Here is a 15,619-nt window from a genome sequence, read left to right as displayed (position 1 = left end):
CCTCCCCCATTTCTACCCTTAAAGGGCACCTTAATATCCCCTCCACCACCTGGCTGGCATCAAAGCCTAAAAACCCAGCGCTTTGCAGGACACATCAGCAACATTTCTGGCTCTCATTTCCTTCTCCACAGCAGGGGTGCGCAGGGACATGCCAAGCCCGGCTCAGTGTGAAAGAGGTAAAGATGGAGGTAGACAGGGAGTCTCTTTTGCAGCCAATAATGTCTGTAATTTGTCCACAGATTGAGGCCAGAAGAGACAAAGAAAAGCCCTCAGACACCACTCATTTAGTTGAAAGCACATTTATGAGCTTGCGTTTGTGTGTGTGTGTGTAATTAGCAACAGTGCGTTACAGCCATCTTGCTTAACAGAGGGGTTGCTGGACACCAGGATTTCTTCATCGCCCCCATCCCAGCTGCAGATGTACAGTTTGGCATGGACAGATGTTTCCACATATACACATATGAACACAAAGACACACGCAGATGGATGTGTGATGTAAAACTGCACTGACTCGCACACAGCAGGGACAGACAAGGCTTTTTCTTCACTGTCTCTCCTCTAGCCTTTCCTGCTGGCCTCGTATGGCCTCTACACACCCACCATATGCTAATGGCTAGAAGAGAGCTATAATTTGTAAATGATTTAACCTTTTAATAGAGAAAAGATGAGGTTGGCTACAACTGAGTCCCTCTGGATGTAAAGTCAGAGAGGAAAAATACGGACTGGAGCAGCGATTTAGACATCATATAATTGTACTGTCCAATTATCTGTGCAGTTCATATACTGAAGTGATTTGTCTGCTGCATGTGCGCTGCGTGCATGCCTACATGTGCACTTGTTGGTGATCCTTACTTGAGGATATAAGCGTGTGCACCCTTGCGTGCGTGTGTGTTTGTGTGGTTTTCAAAACAAGCTGGTGCCAAGGCTTAGCTGATAGGCTAATTAAGCTCACCACAGGGAATAAATGTTTCCTCTCTGCCTGCCATTTGTCACACCTGGCACGGAAATGTCACTACGAAAAGAAACACACACACACACCCCGAGCAGAAGACACACGCAGTGTGAGAAGTGCTGAGGCGACAGAGCTAGTGTGTGAAAATAAGTGAAAGGGGGGGGGGGGAAACACACGAGCAGGAAACTAAAAAAGAAACAAATGAGACACAGATGTACAGCAGGAGAGGAAAACATGCAGGGAATTGTGCAAATGAGAGAAAATGATTAAAAACTAGAAAGTGCATTTTCTGAAGAAACTGCAGTGTGAATGCTTGAATCTGAATGTATGCACTGAAATGAATTAATTGCTGAATTTTAAGTTAAAAATGTTGAATGAGTGGAAAAATACAGAAATTTTAACCTGAAAACAAAAGTGCTGAACTGCTAAAGCTGACATCCACACAGAAGAAGTTGGAAAACAGCTGAAAATGTTTTAATTGTAAATGAGAAAAACATAAGAAATGAGAAAACACAATTTAGAGTCAGAAAACATCTGAATGAATATTAAAAGTTCATAGTCTTTGAATCACTGAATAACTAAAATGTTATCCCTCCACTTGGATCCACACAGTTTAAAAAGTTTACATCTCTGAGCTTTTAAAGACACGGTGTTGGACAGAGAACAATGATGGCGACGTTTTGAGGGTAAAATGATGGCTGATGAGCAAACACTGTGGACACCGCAGCAGTTAAAAGAGAAGTGTTTAAGATGAATCTTGGCAGAGTGAGACAGAGCTCGTTAGGCAGGCAGGTGTGAGCCTGGTTGCTATAGTGACTGCACCCAATGGCTCCCTACACACACAGACAGACATGCGCCTCACTTTCGATGCTTAAAATGAACAGAAAAGTCAGGCCGAAACAAATCGTTCCCAAATGAAAAGTACAGGTCGTATTGACAAAATTCTTTCACCGTGAGCACCAGCAATGTCCAGTCTACCAAATTCTCAGTTTTCATGCCTGTGGAGTTTATTATATAGACGTGGTGACAGTGTAAAGACACTATGCTCTTCTGATTTTCAAACGAACCTTCTGAGCCATTTTAACATTAGAGTCTATGGAAGAGTTGGAGGGAGGAGGCTGTGCATTGGTGACATTTATGAAAGAACCATAACACCTAGTACAATAGTAAACACATTGGATGAAAGAGGACAGCGATGGCTACGTTTTGAGGGTAAAATCAGACCTGTAGAGCAAACGCTGTGGACACAGCAGCAGTTTTAAAAAAGATTTTAAGATTAATTTTTTCGCTCCTCTCACTCTAGCAGTTGAGCTGTCTCACTCTAGCGCCAACATTCCGTCCCATACACACCCATTATAAACTCTGAAACGGCTGAAAAAACATCATGAAACTTAAACTGGAACTGAAGAAAAAGTATAATAGATATTGAAAAGATAAATACAAGTTGAATAGTTGAATGTCTTGTCTTCGTTTTAAAGTTTGAATGGTGGCTCTATGTCAACGTATGTGGAAGTAGTAAGAGTTTAAAAATGAGTAAGTTGAATGAGGATTTGAAGGGTCTCCCCATTGAAATACATGGGAAATTTTTGTTGAAAAAAGTTGAATAAAATTAAAAATATAAATGTTAAAAATGAGAAAAATAGAAGCAGTCATGTCCAAAAGAAGAGGAATCTAACGGTGTTTGAATGGTTTTTCTAAGTTGAACGGTTTTGAGGGAGTAGGAGTACAAAAAACGTACGGAATATATAATAATAATAAAATAGAAGAATAAAGATTAGAAGAACAATACTGTGAATGCTTTTACAAGCATTCACACTAACTAGAAAGTGCATTTTCTGAAGAAACTGCAGTGTGAATGCTTGAATTTGAATGTATCCACTGAAATGAATTAATTGCTGAATTTAAGTTAAAAAATTTGAATGAGATAAAAAAAAAACAGAATTTTTAACCTGAAAACAAAAGCGCTGAACTGCTAAAACTTGACGTTTACACAGAAGAAGTTGGAAAATAGCTGAAAATGTTTTAAATGTAAATTGTAGTGTTTAAGATGAATCTTGGCAGAGTGAGAGAGAGCTCATTAAGCAGGCAGGTGTGAGCCTGGTTGCTATAGTGACTGCACCCAATGGCTCTATACACAGGGACACAGACATGTGCCTCACTTTTGCTGCTTAAAATGAACAGAAAAGTCAGCCCGAAACAAATCGCTCCCAAATGAAAAGTACATGTCGTATTGACAAAATTCTTTCACTGTGAGTGCCAGCAATGTCCAGTCTACCAAATTCTCAGTTTTCATGCCTGTGGAGTTTATTATATGGACGTGGTGACAGTGTAAAGACACCATGCTCTTCTGATTTTCAAACGAACCTTCTGAGCCATTTTAACATTAGAGTCTATGGAAGAGTTGGAGGGAGGAGGCTGTGCATTGGTGACATTTATGAAAGAACCATAACACCTATTGCAATAATAAACACATTGGATGAAAGAGGACAGCGATGGCTACGTTTTGAGGGTAAAATGATGGCTGTAGAGCGAACATTGTGGACACAGCAGCAGTTTTAAGAAAATATTTTAAGATAAATTGCCCCCCTCCTCTCACTCTAGCAGTTGAGCTGTCTCACTCTAGCGCCAACATTCCGTCCCATACACACCCATTATAAACTCTGAAACGGCTGAAAAAAAGCACGAAACTTAAACTGGAACTAAAGAAAAAGTATAATAGATATTGAAAAGATAAATACAAGTTGAATAGTTGAATGTCTTGTCTTCATTTTAAAGTTTGAATGGTGGCTCTATGTCAATGTATGTGGAATTAGATACAGTTTAAAGAGGAGTAAGTTGAAGGAGAATTTGAAGGGTCTCCCCATTGAAATACATGGGAAATTTTTGTTGAAAAAAGTTGAATAATTTTAAAAATATAAATGTTATAAATGAGAAAAATACAAGCAGTCATGTCCAAAAGAAGAGGAATCTAACGGTGTTTGAATGGTTTTTCTAAGTTGAACGGTTTTGAAGGAGATAGAGTACAAAAAACGTACGGAATATATAAAATAGAATAAAGATGTAGAAGAACAATACTGTGAATGCTTTTACAAGCATTCACACTAAATATTAGTGGGGGGAAGAAAAACTTTCTGAGCTCTGCCAGGCAACATCATCATCATTATGATCAAACGGCATTGAGCCTCATTAGTATGACGTTTCTGCTAAATAAAATGTGAATAAGTGCTTCTTTCAAGTACAGTCATGTTAACATATTCCGCAGGATAAGATTACAAAATTAATTGAGCCTTTGTAACTCATAAATCACAACATCTCATTGCCGTGGCAAATCTGATGCATTCATTTTTATTTATGATTGTTTTCATCAGCTGCTAGTGTAATACGGGTGACATATAGTTACGGCTCCCATCTGGACTTACACCCCTGAATCAACAGCCCACAGTTTTTATTCTTCTTCTGTTTTATACCTTTTTAAAGTTTTAGCTCAAAGCCAATAATAAAAGTCTTCAAAATGTCATAAACCAGCTAATGGTCTGTGACAAAAACGGGTCACGCAAAATGTTAGCAAAGATGGAATATTTATCAGAAACAAGAGGTGCACATAAAGCGTAGTAATCCGCAGTGTCGGCAGTGTAATTGTGTAAGGACGTAGTGGAGTGTTGTAAGGTGCTGACGCCAGAGACAAGCAAGACCACCCACTCACACTCCGACACCAAAATGAACCAGAACAGATTGCAGAATATTAAATAAACCCAGTAAATCCAGACCTACAGAGCAGGAGCCTTCACAAAAAGCAGATTCCGCACATGAAAGTGAATTTGAAAAATCCTTTCCATTGGCTCAGCCGTTCCTTGAATAAATCCCTGCATAGTCTGACGACAGAATCTAAACTCCTTGTTTGGTGGATTGAAAAGTTCTGCAGGAGCTAATAAAATGAAAGCTTTTCGTGCACTTTCTTCAGTGAAGTGCAGTGCGGTGACATTTCCTGGTAATAACACATAGGGGTTGTTGATCGGACAAAACGGTGGTTCAAAAAAAACAAACCACATAAATAAAGACACCTATTTCATTCGGCAAATGCATGCCTAGTGTGCTGCTATGACCCAACCTGTGGGTAAAGACAATATCCTTTCTTATTTTGTCGCTAACATGTTGTTTTGGTTGACACGTTCCACGGGATAAAAGCGATTGATTGTTGTGGCCGATGCGGATAATGACACCTGGGCCCACAATGGTCAGACAGCGGTTTTCCTGTTAGGTACTGTGTGTGTGCCGTGTTACACTTCAGCTTACCCTCCATTTTTCTCTTTCAGACTCTCACACACCCACAGATGAGCTTCTTCACACTGAAATCTGCTGTTTATTACAGGCGTGACAGCTTAAGTGGAGTGTAGCCCCACAGCCATTGTAACAGTATCACCAATAACTACCAGTCCCGACCCTGCTGCTGCTGCTGCTGCTGTAAAGTTGAGCGGAGCACCACACACCTAACAGTCCACAGGAGATTTGAGGTTGTGGTAAGTGATGATGACAGAAATTATGTAAAGCCTCCTCCAGCTGACATGAGTTTTGGGGAGAAATTGAGAGAAGGGGGAAAAGAAACTACCCTCCTACTGTTGTAACCATCTCTTGTTAGATTGAAACAAATGACCTGGTGATGTTGTTGTGGCGCACAGCAGTGAAATAGATGCTTTCTGAGCAAACACTCCATGCATGGATTACACAGTGCAGGGCTGAGTGCTGGAGTGTGGCGCACAAGTGTTGGGGGGTAATTTACTTTCATTTCAGCTTGCTTGAAAATGTAAACTGAAACTGCTGTTCATTTGCAAGCGATTATTGCCCAGTAGATTAGATATAACATCCTTTTTCGGAGCAGAAGTTTTTCATTGTTCAAACTTTTATCGAATCCAGCTCCCAGAATTGATTGCAATTGAAAATAAAGTGAGTTCTTATTGCCCAAACAGTGCGAGGATGCACGCGGGTGTAATGTTGTCAGAGCGCATGGAAATTACCGTAGCTGTGCAAGTCAATGAAGATTGTGAAGCCTCAGCATTAGGGATGCTGCGCCTGACTTGCTCTTTTTTTCCACCCAGCGCTGAAATTAATGCATGCCACATGGTGTTATTTCCACGGATCACTTCAAAGGGAAGTAGAATCAAAGATCTTGTACTTTATGGAAGCACACTGGCATCAGAGGCTTACTGATACTCGCCTTTTTCATCTTTGTTCCATGGAGTCCTCTTATCAGCCTCTTGTCAACATGTCACTTAGTCATCCTTAACTAACACCAATATTGGTACCAGCTGCCCTTTCTTCCTTCTCCTCCCTTCCTCCTCTTGGGCTGCCTCTCGTTGTCCATGCCATCTCTCTCCCCCCGTGTTGACAATCGACACATTACCATCGCTGTCATCTGCTCTAAGACGCGATCCGTGCAGTCCGACAGCACCCGTATGGTCCCATCCTGTCCACAACAGCAGAAAAAGGCGGGGCCCATATGGAGGGAGCTTTCTCACAGAGGGAATATATCCTGGACGGCAGTGAGGACAGTAGCTAGATGATGCTTATAGACCAGTGACTGCTGTGCTGTAATGATGTGGAAACTTAAGCTGCTTAAAATGCAAGGTGGGACTATTTTGTTGATGCTTGTAGCATTCTGTCTCCTAGTTTTCTCAGGAAGTTTAAAGAACAGAACATCACTCATGTCAGATGAGTTACAGCCTATTCAGTTGATTTTTTTCATGACACCTTAACCCCTTCTGAACCTGCAGCATCCTTCTTTTTTGTATGCACCACTCAAACTTCTCTCCATACGCTCCAGCAGTTAATACTGAGACAACAACAGCTCACTGTGTTGTCATTAAAGACCAATGTTCCCATGCAGCAGTGATAAAAGAGGAGAAGAGCAGAAATCAGACAGTATATGAGCTTGCGCCTCTTAATCTCTCCTCCTCCGGCTCAGCCTAACTGACATTTTCTTAATTTATTCCTCTCAGGATTCCAACATTTTAATTAGGTCACTCCAAATCTCCTCCCACGCAGCGTTATTCCGAAAAACTTTTTTATTTCATCATATTTGTCATTTGCCCGCTTCTTCTCTCATTCTCTCTCTTTTCATTTCCTTTTTCGTACTTGTCAGTTTTGCTTAGTGGGTTATCTCACTAATGATGTACGGTAGTTTTCCGACCTGCTCCTGCCAAAAGTAAATACAGCGGAGGTAAATACATAATTGAATCGTGGAAATACATTTTTAAAAAGCGGGTTTAAATAACGAAATGTCTTCTCGGTATTTATGTATTAGAAAAAAATGTAAAGATTAGTGGAAAAAAAATAGTTGAAGTGCTTCTGTCAACTTTAAAAGGGCTATGGTCTGTGCTGTATATGTGCTTATATATGTTAATGTAGGTTAGTGTCTGCAGTGTGTGTGGAGGCGTGACATCATATTTTGCATAAGTGTCTCCTTGAGACCTTATACAAAGTTCCTATGGCTCCCTGCACTATGCACACCTCTGTGTGTGTGTGTGTGTGTGTGTGTGTGTGTGTGTGTAGTTGTACTCTGAGAGTTTTTTTGTTCTCTACTATACGAGAAAATATGTTCTGTATAATCTGTAAGTTGTTTCTGAGTGTGGCAGGAGTTCTGGCTTATCTCCAGCCTCAATGGAAACAAGAGGAAATTACTTTTCTGCAAAGCATCAGACAAGGCAAAATCCTTACCACGTTTTCCAGTGGCGCAGCAGGACACTGCGACTTAAGTGCTTTGCTGAAGGGGCCTAACACAGAACAGAAACAGTTCTCTTCTGGTTGCAATTCCCTTTAATGATCAGTCAGTAGGAGTAAGTGCCCTAAAACACCACGATGACAGATGACTGTTTGGTATGGTGACTGTTAGGTCGTGGTAAAATGTCTCCGTGCGACCGTCACTTGTAGTTTTGGTAGCGTGTACGGCTGTTTTGTCTATTGCCACTCATGTTTTGGTCGAGTGATATGATGCATGGCACATAAGTCAATAAACTGTAATTAGGAACTGCAAAGAAAGAGATGAGAAATGTTATAATCATAACCACATGAAAGCAGTTTTAAACTTTTCGACATTCATTCTGTGAATGTCCACACCAGATATGGGTCCCTCCATTGAGGTCATTAAGAATTTTTAATGCAGTAAACACGCTAGATGCATGATGCTAAGAGATGGACCAAAAGCTTAAAAAATCTCTGTATGGTCAGAATGGAATTTCACGCTGACAGTCGGGAGGACAGAGGACTTGTTTGGGACTTACCTCTTCTGTCCAGCTAGCTAGCTAGTGAATAATTAGATTATTGATCTAGTAATGATTTGTTGATTGTTAATATTAAAATCCAACTTGGGCTTGATGGCCTTTTGATACTCCTTTCTTATCTCGTTTCTGAGTATCAGGGTCATAACACTCACGCTACACTTAATATAACAGAAATGCTGCATTTTCAAGCAGAGAAAGGTGAATTAACCCTTTAAAACCGGTCAGAGCGGGCACGCTCTGTTTTGCATAACTACTTTTAAATCCCAGTAGCTCTGCAACCACGTAAGCTAGCGCAATAATTTTTTTTGCATATGAAACCGGAGGAGTTGTACTTACATCTTCTGCCATCAGCTTGTCCTCGGTCATGGTTTCCTTCCACATATAACTTTGCAAAAACTGCATAAAAAGCACTTGCAGCAACAAAAACATAATATTCCAGAAACACGCTTTGCCGATCTGATTAGCTGTTCATACCACTTCCTACGTCCATCAGCATGAACTATCGCATGTCCGCCATGACCTGCCCGAAACCGGAAGTGACGTCATTTTGCGGAAATGTAGTTTTTTACCATCATTTTAACCATTTTTTAACCTCATGAGCCCATACTGGTGTTTTTAAAAGTTATCTTTGACTTTATGACTTTCTGTGTCATTTCTGGGATGCTTAGGACTCATATTGCACTGCTGGAAATAGTTTATTTTGATGCATATGCTGCTTTTTTGCAAATTTTTTGTTTTTCCTGCAGTATATAAAAATTGGTGTATTTCAAAAATAAAACTATGAAGACACTCAAAATAAATTTCCTGTGGTGGGAAACTATTTTGTGCAACTTTTTTGTATTTACAGTTTTGAGGGATAAGCCTCTTAAATTTCTCTAACTAGAAATATATGTTAAAAAAACAAAAACGATTTTCAATTTTTTTGTAGTTTATTGCACTTTTTTGCAATTTATGTAATTACTATGCACTTAATGCAGACATATTATTAAAATTTGGGCTATAATGGTTGTATTGATGTATAGCAACTTAAAATGCTCCCAAAAATGGCTCCACAGCATGTAAAAATATAATATAAGCTCTGGCAGACTTGGTTCTATGGTAGGTCTTAAAGGGTTAACCTCTCAGGACCTGTCATCACATTTTGGGATGCCTGGACCAAAATACGTAATTTTTCTCTACAAGGGCCTGATATCCGCTTACGAGGACATTATACTGCCACTGTTCTATCAAAATTTAAAATGAATGTCCTCATATGTGGATCTCATTTTTCTCAGAAACAAAAATTCAGTAAAAAAAAAAAATAAAATCTAGTAATTCTTTGTTTTTAAATTCATCAGGTCCCAATCAACCCAAATAGCAAAGAAAAATCAAAAATGCATGCCATGAAAGAGTTCGGGTCTTAGGAGGTTAAATATAAAAACTCATTTAGTTGACCCACTAAGGTCCTGTATTCCTTACAGTTGTATTCACGCTCTCAGGAAAAAACATAAGGACTGACTGCACTGTGAGACTTTGGATGTAAGAATTTCCTGGCTTAGTTTTGTCTGCTGCTTCTTTTCCTGTTATGGAGTTGGGATGTAGCCAGGGGAAATTCAAGTCTTCCATATCCACTTGCACACTTGTAGTTATGAAAAGACACAGACATCTGTACACTCAGCCACACAGATAAATAAATATACACCTGACATTACCATGAAAACAAAGTTTTAAATTACTAACTAAATAAAAATACTTTAATCGTTTTGCAGAGTTTGTTTGGTCGATTCTGGTACTCTGATATAGAGACACAGTCCTCTAGAGGAATGCCTGCCACATCCTGATCTACCACAGTCCAACCACCACCAATCAGACTTTCCTACCACAACTCGGAGCACTTCAAACTGTTACGCTGTTGACTGCACTCAGTGCTGATCCATAAGAATGAAACAGAGCTACAAGGCCCAAAGATTGCTAATACATGACCTTCTAAGAGAGATAAACTGAGAAAGCCTGCTCTATCTTCACCACACAGTGAGGGCTATAAAGGCTGAGCTCTAGCCTTGTTGTCTCATGTGCTTGAGGGTTCAGCAAAAGCAGCTCTTTGCAGCTCGAATTGTGTCTCTGCACTCCGTTTCGAAGAGATTCTGCCAGACAAGTAATTATGTGGTTAGCCTTGGCAAGTGGTGGGGGATAGCTGATTCTTGGTACAACTGAAGGGCCAGAAGCCGAAGGCTCCGTTAGCCAGCTACAGTGATGCACTGTGTGGCAAACCGAAACCAGTCGGGAGCTACACTCCCTCTTTCCGAGAGGAAACTGTTTAAAGAGCCACACAGAGCCTCCTGTGTGCATGTGTGTGTGTGAATGCGATGCAGCGAGTACTTTTACTTAAGAGTGCAGGGATAGCCTAGGTTCACTGGGTTCAGCCACACTATGAATCTAAAGACTGCTTTGTATGCATGTGTTGGGTGTTTGTATGTGTTCAGGGGATTCGATTTAAGAGTTCCAAATTCTACAAAAGCACAAAGAAAAATCTGTCACTTACTGACCAAATCACTGGCCACTATCCTCCCTAAGAAGACACAAACATAATTTGGATTAACCCACAGACCTTTGCATTGTTGTTTGGGGCATTTATTGCCCTCCAACAAAATCAAGTCACTTAAAATACACTCAAAAACAACAGGAGCTGACCCAAAGTGCTTCCCAATAATCCACCATACAGAAGTATACAAGTGTACAAAAACATAGTGAACAGACAGTGATAAGACTGAACAGAGTGCCAAAGAATATCAAAGCCCAAAATGTGTAAACATTGCATTTATCCACTGTCTTGTGGAGAGATTTAATGATTCTATTACCATGCAAAACAAATTCTAATAGAAAGTGACAGATCTAGCCTAATGCCTACTAGTACATACGGAAACCATATGGGCTTGTCATCATAGTAAAGACAGCTTCTGCTGCTCTAATCACTCCGACGTAGCAGATGCACAGACTGAGGCATTATTGGCAAAATTAAAGCTTCGTCCCCCTTTTTCACATCGTGAAACAGCTGTCCAAAATTTGAGAGTGTAAGCTGGAGAGAAATAAGAGAACAAGGGAGAGCGGGAAAGAGAGAGAGAGGGAGTGCAATGAGGAAGGGAGCAATGGTCCAAAGTCATACCCGAGAGCGAGTCAGATAAGATACCCCAGAGCTGAGGATTAAGTTTTTGATCCAGATTTTAGTCTGGATTTGGAGCCTTTTCCGCAAGCTGGGTCCATCTGAAAGTCAGGGTTTGCTCAGCGATGTCATGTTGTTTATGTGCGTATTTGTAGGAAACAAAGCGACAGAAGAAAGTGTTTACGGCTCATGGTCGCTTGGTATTCAGAGTACATCGCAGCCAGTGCCAACCACAGTAGAAGCAGTTAGCCGGTCCGGCAGTATCAATTTGTCAACATATCCCAGAAAAAAATCCTCTGGGGCCCCTGGGAGCCAAAGCAGGGTATTGGTAAGAGCGTAGAGTGCCTGGGGTGACCCAGCAGGCACTAAATACACACAGCTGTACACTGATACGGAAAGCAGCAAAATATGCACATATCATTCACAATGACTACATACTAATTGTGACAAGTGTGTGGCAAATATACATATTTAGCCCCATTTACCGTATTTACTAGCATTGCAACAGAAATATACACACAGCTGCAGCGTTATATTAACAGCTGCTATAGGAAAGGGTCAAAGACAGTCCATGGCACGCAGCCTGTGTCCTCTGAATCACGAGTCAGCTGGAGGCTGAGACGACATGCAGAGCATGACATGAACACACACACATAGACACACACAGACACACACGAACATATCAAGACAGGACTAACGCTTTCCCTGACCTCTGACGTTCAACGCTGCATCCACCTACCCACATACACCCTTAAAGAGCGCATACTCAGGGGTATGATAAATTCACAAACTCTCATCCATTAAACATAATAAGGGTCAGGTTTTCTGTACATGATATATATAGTATGCGGCACACACTGACAGCCCTTACAAGTAACAAACAGTGAGATCTCGGGCATCTCTCTGACGCTTACCACACAGTGCATTTATAATTTACAGTGCATGTACTTTCTCTGGGATTATGTTCTTCCTATTGGGCACAAAGATATAACTGCAGCGACCTATAACATGCTGTCGCTTTATTGTGTTGAAGAAACTGCAAAAAGCATTTTGTTCTCACATTTGTTGTGGAAAGCTAACTCACTCAAATTACACAAATTAGGGTGGAATAACCTAACTCGGTTTCACTTTTTTGATGACTGCATTGTCATCAGGTGGGATAAACTGCACCTAAAAGACAGAAACCACTGCAGCGCACTGCATCTACCTGTAAGTCACGGCCACACACCTAATACTGCAACTTTTATTGCGTGAGATGTAAAAGCTACGTCCTTTCACAGTTGGTATTAAGGGCTATATATATTGGCTATAGAGAGCAAAACTACAACTGCCTTGGTTGTAAGCATACTTTTTAATGTTGTATTGGTGGACATCTAAGAGGATTACCTTCCTTTTTTTGAGCCAGCGAAAAGTGGCCACTCCAGAAACTGTAGTTTCTGTAGCACTTCCATTCATTTTTCAGCCCTGGAGGTCCTGTTCAAACTACAGCTTAATTTCAAGGTCCTCTTACCTACATATTCTGCTGCTTTTTGACAATATTAAGCAATCCTTATTAGCAGATGGTGCTTGGTATAATGGAAAATTTGAGCATTAAAATCTCCATGACCTAAATGAGCAGCCTCCATCTGCTGATAAGGAACATGCTAGAGGGGATCATGTGAAGTAGTAGCAGATAAAGTCTCACTTGTTGCTCTCGTCTTAAAATTGCCCGTGTCAAGGCAGCAGGGGGGGAAAAAGTGGACTTAGACATCAAAGATCTGACAAAGAGCCATTCTTGCAACATCCTTGCACCAAATCCCAGAAAATGACATAATGCATTTGTGGACATGGACTACCATAAACACCAACAAAACACAAACAAGGATGATCAAAACCAGGATGGCAATTTACAAGGAATATTTGACATTTTTGGAAGATCTGCTTATGAATTTTCTTGCTCTTGAGTTCTAAAAAGAAAAGATTAAGCAGACTGTATACTGGGAGAAACAGATAGCCAGGCTTTATTCAGAGGTAACAAAATCCATCCATCCATCCATCTTCATCCGCTTTATCCGAGGCCGGGTCGCGGGGGCAGCAGCCTAAGCAGAGAGGCCCAGACCTCCCTCTCCCCAGCCACCTCCTCCAGCTTATCCGGGGAAACACCAAGGTGTTCCCAGGCCAGCCGAGAGATATAATCTCTCCAGCGTGTCCTGGGTCTGCCCCGGGGCCTCCTCCCGGTGGGACATGCCCGGAACACCTCACCCAGGAGGCGCCCAGGAGGCATCCTTGTCAGATGCCCAAACCACCTCAACTGGCTCCTTTCGATGTGGAGCAGCAGCGGCTCTACTCTGAGCCCCTCCCGGATGGCCGAACTTCTCACCCTATCTCTAAGGGAGAGGCCAGCCACCCTTCGGAGGAAGCTCATTTCTGCCGCTTGTATCCGCGATCTCGTAACAAAATCCTTCACTCATAAACATGCTATTATCTATTTAGCACATATGGCAATTTTGACATTTTTGGTTAAACAGAATTGTGCAGGAATAATTTCAGTTAAAGCAATGCAATACGCACAGAAGGTCTAGCAAAAAACGCACAATAATTTAGAGAAGCTAATAATCCTGCTTATTAATCTCCCTCACTGCCACTGGACATAATGCCAGGGAAAATATAGTTCTATGCCTTTGATTGTTCTTTGTACCTTACAGCAACACACTCACATCAGGCAAATAGTTACCAACTCATTACACTCCTCCTCTATTGCTGTTAAATTGCCGTCATTTGTGTCTTTTAGGCAAATAGACTTGAGTGCTAAGCAAGCAGACATGCCCTGGCTGAATTATAATTGCCTTGACCAAATCTCTTTCTCAGCAGTTAAGAAAATTATATCTGCACAGTCTATATACCTCTGGAGCAAATGTGCACGAGCCTAATATGAATAAACACACCAACTTGGTCACACGCTGAAAATCATCCATCCAATGTATACGCCAGGATTGGTGTACTTCCTTTTAAGCCCCACAGAAGCTCTGCCCAGACAAAACCTCTAAAAAAAAAAAAGAGGTATCATCTATACACCAATTAAACTGAGAATTGTCTAAAATTGTTCTTGTAGGCCCAGTTGCCACGGCAATTAAGCACAGAAACTTGAGGACAAAGGAAAAAAAGGAAGAAAATCTCAGGCTGGCTATTTGGAGGGGCACGCGAGAGGAAAAAAGAGCAGCATTGTTCTCTGTTTGAGCTCATACACACAAACACTAGCAGAGTGCTGACACCAATAAGCAGTCAATGATTTTCCTAATGGTTCTCCTCTATGGAAAGCCAATTCTCCTGAGGATGCTTAAAGCACTGAAAGCCATGTGTAAACTCTACTCCTGCTCAAACACACATATAAACACAAACACACGCAAGTCTAAAACCTGCCGTGGCAAATTCTCAACCTCCCTTTAACTTCTCTTTTACTCCTTTACAACAAAGTGCATGTGTATGGATTAACCTTTCCTCTCTCTTTCTTTTGATATGCAGGCATACCCAGTCTTTTACCTTTAGCAAACTCCCTGTAACTCCATTGCAGGAAACACTGAGGCCGTTATACATACAGTATAACTCATACACGTGAGCTCGGGTCTTGAGAGTGAAAAACATGCAACATTTGAGCTAATTGTTAATTCTATTGTGAAAAAATGACCAAGCTTCCCTGTTTACTGAAATAGAATCATGCTTTATGTAGTATGTATCCAAAATGTGTTTGATATTACGCTCGCACAATCACGCTTCCTAATTAACTTCTCTTCCTTTGCCCCCTGCTCACACATATACATGCTTTTTTTTTGTACAGTGTAATTTCTCTATACCTCTGAGGCCCTGTATCCAATGAAGTGGAACAGAAACTGGAAGTGTAGCTGGAGACAGATGAGAAGGGTGAGTAGTGGAGAGCACAAAGTGAGGGAAAGTAAAAGCGAGAGGAAATGGGAATAAAATAAGTGGAACGAGAGCAATCGACAAGAAAGAGAATCTAGTGAAAGAGCAGGTCAACTCAGGCGGTGGCAGTGTGGAAGCGTCTGCGGAGCGTTGCTGATGTGATGGCATGATGATGATGGTGTTGATGATTCACCGCTGGTAGGAAATCAGAGAGAAGAACGTATTATTATCACGCAGCTCAATTACACCGCAATTTCTCCCCGGCAGCGACAGCCTCTGCAGGGCTCCTCATTGAAGCTGATTTGGGAGGCCTGCGGCGTCTGGAGGACCAGAGAACGACTCAGCAGCGCGGTAAGA

The 15,619-nt window shown here is 41.2% G+C and overlaps 1 protein-coding gene across 1 annotated transcript in view; it reads right to left on the bottom strand.

Moving 5' to 3' along the window:
• Positions 1 to 15,619, bottom strand: part of xylt1 (xylosyltransferase I) — an 85,485-nt gene that overhangs the window by 57,974 nt on the left and 11,892 nt on the right. The window lies entirely within an intron of this gene.

This window comes from Neolamprologus brichardi, chromosome 6 (assembly GCF_056152115.1).
Source record: "Neolamprologus brichardi isolate AB-2024 chromosome 6, ASM5615211v1, whole genome shotgun sequence".
In the NCBI taxonomy this organism is placed as follows: Eukaryota; Metazoa; Chordata; class Actinopteri; order Cichliformes; family Cichlidae; genus Neolamprologus; species Neolamprologus brichardi.
This window is presented reverse-complemented; position numbering and strand designations above follow the sequence as displayed.